Source organism: Bombus vosnesenskii, unplaced genomic scaffold (assembly GCF_011952255.1).
Source record: "Bombus vosnesenskii isolate JDL3184/JDL3185 unplaced genomic scaffold, Bvos_JDL3184-5_v1.1 scf7180000013302, whole genome shotgun sequence".
In the NCBI taxonomy this organism is placed as follows: domain Eukaryota; kingdom Metazoa; phylum Arthropoda; class Insecta; order Hymenoptera; family Apidae; genus Bombus; species Bombus vosnesenskii.
Genome location: NW_022882951.1, coordinates 517449 through 523734, shown reverse-complemented (window position 1 = coordinate 523734; position 6286 = coordinate 517449).

Sequence of the window (6286 nt, the reverse complement as noted above, 5' to 3'; positions counted from 1 at the left end):
GAAACTTGCTGCCTTGGAGAACCCGAATTATTTGAGAACGTCACCCACCGGAGGATAAAACGTTGTTAGATTTCACTATGCAAGTTGAGTTACGCGCAGAATACAAATTATTAGCGATATCAACGAATTTTTTTTCATTTGGAAGAATTTTATAATCAATTCTCATTGAGAATTACAAGTAAATTATTCTGGCGTGCTACTATAACGCGAATAACGTGAATTCTAGCTGAATCTAATGCTTAAATCTAGAGGCTAATGTCTTTTTAGCCTGCGAATCTTATCCATCGTGTCAATTAATCGAGTAACTAGTGGGTTTTGGTGATCGTCAATTCTTATGTCATATCTGTTACTAAATTTGAATGTTTCTTCTTTAACTGTGGCTATCTCAAGGTCGCTATGTATTGTTTCGTTGGTAACATACCAAGGTGCATCTTTTAAGGATCTCAGAGTTTTTGATTGCAATCGTTGAAGAATTTCTATGTTGGAATTACTCGCTGTTCCCTATAGTTAGATCCCATAGATCCAAACAGGTTTTAATATGGCTTCATATTTTTTTTTATCTGGAAGAATTTTACGATCAATTCTCATTGAGAATTATAAGTAAATTATTCTGGCGTGCTACTATAACGCGAATAACGTGAATTCTAACTGAATCTAATGCTTAAATCTAGAGGCTAATGTCTTTTTAGCCTGCGAATCTTATCCATCGTGTCAATTAATCGAGTAACTAGTGGGTTTTGGTGATCGTCAATTCTTATGTCATATCTGTTACTAAATTTGAATGTTTCTTCTTTAACTGTGGCTATCTCAAGGTCGCTATGTATTGTTTCGTTGGTAACATACCAAGGTGCATCTTTTAAGGATCTCAGAGTTTTTGATTGCAATCGTTGAAGAATTTCTATGTTGGAATTACTCGCTGTTCCCTATAGTTAGATCCCATAGATCCAAACAGGTTTTAATATGGCTTCATATTTTTTTTTATCTGGAAGAATTTTACGATCAATTCTCATTGAGAATTATAAGTAAATTATTCTGGCGTGCTACTATAACGCGAATAACGTGAATTCTAACTGAATCTAATGCTTAAATCTAGAGGCTAATGTCTTTTTAGCCTGCGAATCTTATCCATCGTGTCAATTAATCGAGTAACTAGTGGGTTTTGGTGATCGTCAATTCTTACGTTATATCTGTTACTGAATTTGAATGTTTCTTCTTTAATTGTGGCTATCTCAAGGTCATTATGTATTGTTTTGTTGGTAACATACCAAGGTGTATCTTTTAAGGATCTTAGAATTTTTAAGTGGAATCGTTGGAGAATTTCTATGTTGGAATTACTCGCTGCTCCCCATAGTCGAATCCCATAAGTCCAAACAGGTTTTAATATGTCTTTATATAGCATTATTTTACTCTGCACGCTTAAGTTGGAACGTCTGCCAATGAGCCGGTAGAATTTAGAAATTTTGTAATTTTAATTTAAGTTGCTTGATATCAACGAATGAAATAGAATCGACACGCGTGTGAAACATCATTAATAGCAATGCTTGATTTCATCGATTAATAATCAATATCGCGAGTATCGTCGATTTTAATATAAAACTTAACGAGTAAGAGTGGCAATTCAAAAGTTGAATATAAATCATAAATTATCAAAGGTGTTACATACGAGAGCCGTGACAGCGACAGCCGCGAGGAGTATTCTAAAAAAAGGCTTCCGGTTGCGCAATCGCGTTTACCGACATGATAATTTTCTTCCATAGAAATACGTCGGCGCAATTACTCTTAATAATCGAGTTTCGCGAGCGAAATGAATCTTCTTTGTTTTTTTATCCAACGACTCGAGCGAAACCTCGATTATTCGGACTAATTGCCGGATACGAGCTAAGCTAAAATAATCAGTTTCCCCCCCCCCCCCAACTATCTACGATTACGTATAAAAAGTTTCTACAAAAACACGGCCAGATGTTCTTTAGCGACCGTTGTTGCGTCATATTACGTCAGTTATTCTCATTTCGTTTTTACGATTCCTTATTTTGTTCCCATTTCTTTTTTTTTTTTTTTCTTCCTTTTTATTTTCATTTTCCTCGTTCGGTTCTCACCGTGGATCCATTTACGCCAATAATCTTTCATCTTTCGCGAACCATTTCCAATTCTTGTAACACTTATCGTGTTACACGAAATTATGCGAACGAGTGTTTTATTGACGCCACCCACGCTTCAATACGTTTTCACGGAACAGCTTTCACCGTTTATTCTTCCGCAAGCCAAATAAATAACCAGCCTTGATAGCGATATCGAAATCGTCTTATTGTCAGTGCCGGAAATTTACATTTTCTCCATTGACAATCTTTTACGTAAATACGTTTGTACGACATCGGACGATCGTTAAAACTTGGCGAGTTCAATTAGGTCACCGTGAAAGTAAGAACGTGCGAAATGTTCGTTGCCTCGCTACACGATATCGAATATTTGTACACAGAAAGAAACAAAAATAAAGTATCCTTCTATCTTTCACTCTCTCGTTTGCGACTTATTACACGCGTTTTTATTTCACGCGCTTTTATTCTCGAACGATTCAAAATATCTAAATTATCCGTGGCCTTTTCATCAAAGCGAAACGGATGCGAATTTTACAACCCTTAAAATTACCCCGCCGACGATTACGCAAACATATTTTATCCGAGTAATTGGGCAATTCGAGCGAGCGATATTCGGATGATCGAGATCCGACGACGGCCGGCACCGCCTCTTCGGATCTACGCTTGTTAAGATTAACGACTGGTCGACGAACAGTCCGTGGAAAACGAGGGAGAACCGGCGAGAGAGACGTTCTCTTCTCGAAGGGGCACGCACCAGCTTCGATACTCGTAAATTTTTTACGACGACACGACGCAACCGATTCGCAAACACCAGGAAAAAAATAGATTCATGTAGCGTGTCGCTTGAATTATTGTTTCCAGAACTACTTACACGAGTTTACCTCCAACTACTGGAGTTTAATTACTCCAACGCTTATAGACTCGTTTTATCAATATCCGTACTTTTTCATACCGATACAACTACCAATAAAATACGATACGTATCAATTTACAATAATAGTAATAGAACGTGTTAGTACGCGTAGTTTATTACTTTCTCTTTACATCTAATTCACGCTCTCACACGACTGCTGTAGAAAAGAATTACGTCTTACAGGTATCTACTGTTACGTCGTACATCGTAGAAAGAGCGTGTATATAGGTCGCGTGAAGGAATTGGAATAATTTGTAACAATGTATCACGCGTATTATATACGCAAGGTTTTGAAAGTTCATTAACACTGTGTCACGAGACTATCGTGAAACGATTAATCGACGAGTTGCTGAACGGAGGAAAGTAACGAGCTACGAAGTTAGAGTTTGCTCGCGACGAATCCGTGGGCCTCGCGAAACTTGGCCCATGGCCAAACACCACCGGCTCCTCTCTACGTCCGCTGGACCAGTTTCTTTATCCGGCCGGCGGTTACACCGCGAGCAGATTTCGAAACGACCGGTTCTCCTTCCACGAAAACGACGCTGGCTTTCGGGGCGACGAAAATAAAGCGGCACCCGCGATATCCTTGCAAACTTTACGATCCTGGACCCTGTGCAGATATTGGCTCGACTCGGTCTTTCGCTTGCCATTTTATATTCGCCTTACGACGTGTATATCGTTTTATTTAAACCTAGAAACGTATCCAACTCGACAAAAAAAAAAAAAAAAAAGATCAAAAGCCTCTAACTAACGATAACAAACATTTCCAACTAATAAATCCAGAAAAATAAAAAAAGGAAGAGAGCCTCTAAATGTTTAAACGAGACACGAACGCTGGATTCAATTAGTTATGTAAATTAAGTAATATTTACTTATCTACAACGCTTACTTATAAATTATACTTATCTATAATGAGTATTAACTTATTATAAATAATTAGTCATGTCACTGCGCCACGTCAGAAAAAATTACTGAGAATTCTCAATGCGAGAATTGATTGTAAATTTTAACAAATAAAAAAAAAAACGAGACACGAAAGTTCTGGAAAATAGAAAAGTCTCGGTAAATAAAATTGGCAAATTCTCTCGTTTAATCTCGAGTTATCGAAATAGACGCGGCGTCTAATCGTCTAATCGCCTCGACGCGATTCCAAACATCATCCAACGACTGTGAACGTTCTCAACATCCTCTTCGGGGACGAGAGGTTTCGGTCTGATTAACGACACACCCAGAACCGAGTAAAGAAGAAGTCGGAGGCGGTCTAGAGGAGGCTGTCGAAGCTCGACGAGCCAGCTATTTGACCCCGAGAAGTCGTCCGTTACATATACATATAATGGCTCACACAAGCGCACTACGTATTCTGGATCCTTCCGCGAGGCTAACTATCCGCGCAAGAACGAAGGGACGAAAGAATACCGAATACTTTCCGGTTCAGCCTCCACGTGGATCTGGTACGCGAGTTCTTGCGACGCCTCGAGAAACCTTTCGTGGAATTAACCCGGAAACTTTACCGATCCACGTTCTTCCAATTGAGTTAAGGGGATATTCTAGTCTAGAAATTTGAAAAAATCGAAAAATTGTTTTTTTTTCATATTTCCAAAGTTAAGACATTCAAGAATATGGTCTTAAAAGGATTTTTCAAAATTTCAATTATTTTATGAGTTACAACCATTTCTGTGACGCGATAAACTTTGTCCGAGTAAACTTGTCTCAAAACTTTAAACGCGTTTTTCTCGAAACTACTTTTTTCGAGTTGGCGTGCGCGATATCTCGAGTTCTAACGAACCGATTTATTTTAAATTTGGTCCGAATATTCCTTATATACTCCTGTATCGTCCGGACCACGCTCAGCTCGAAATCTTTAATATTACTATTTTTTAAACGTTCGGAATTGTCAAAAAAACGTGCGAAATGAGACATTCTTTTTCAAACGGCCGTCATTTTGTGAAAAAATGTTGTATTGACTTTTCCAAGGTTCGGACGATAGCGGCATCCATACTAATTAAGAATCCGTTCGCATTTTTTGTTTCGGATGACCAGAAGGGTTGATATCGTGCACGCCACGGCACCCCATTTTTTTGGCAGCATCCACTTTGCCAGCTCATAATTTTTTAAATATTCAGCTTTTTTCAGTGAATTTTTAATCCCGAAATATCAATAAATAAATGCTAAAAAGAAGGATAGTAAAAATATTTTTTGTTTCGCTTGTACAGAGCTTCAAAAATCGCCCGAAATTCATCCCTCTGGACCGGAATACCCTCTTAATTAGTATTGCGTATTTGTATTACGAAAATAAATGGGATAGGTGGTGGAAAATACGACTCGTAATAATATTAATGAATATTTTAGTAATCGGTAAAATATTACGAAAATATAACGAAAGAAGTTGGTGCGAATGTTCGTTTACGAGATACAACGAACGTTGTAAACGTTGTATATTGAAAATGTTGAAATACCAGGGTTCGGAATAGAACGAGTTTTTCAACAAATTCGGCAAACACCGGAAACTATTGAAAGCGTAAGTGAAGCGACGATAATGCGTCTACGGACTCGCCTTGAAATCCCAGATTATTCGCAACATTTTCTAAAAGGTAATTATTAGGTTGTCCGAAAAGTTTCTTTCGATTGATAGACGAACAACAATTTCTGTTTTATATTATTTTATCGAATTAGGTATGATCCATTTCCTTATATTTCTATTATTGCGTTTGCGCATAATTCGATAATATAAAACGAAAAACATTGTGCGCCTATTATTTCCCTATAAAACGAAAGAAACATTTCGGACAACTTAATAAACGACAGGAAATCGAGACAGAAAATTCGTCATATCTGATAATCGAAGCCGGATAGAACGAATCTTTTCGTTAGTTTTGCGTGTCATTTCATTAGATCGCTAGATTCAATTAGTTATCTAAATTAAGTAATATTTACTTGTTTATAATACTTACTTATAAATTACACTTATCTATAATAAGTATTAACTTATTATAAATAATTAGCCATGTCGTTGCGCCACGCCAGAAAAATTACTGAAAATTCTCAACGCGAGAATTGATTGTAATTTTAATAAATAATAAAGAAAAAAAAATTTCATTAGATATCGTTCCGTGCAACGAGCAACAGAAACGAGTGCCACGTATTTCGCATAATAGATAAAACTCGAGTATATAAAACTGGTATTAGATCAATTAAACTTCACTGATATTACTTTTGCTATCTGTCCGTTTATTTTTGTCCCCGACTGTAAAACAAAGAGTTGCTAGTTCACGTAATC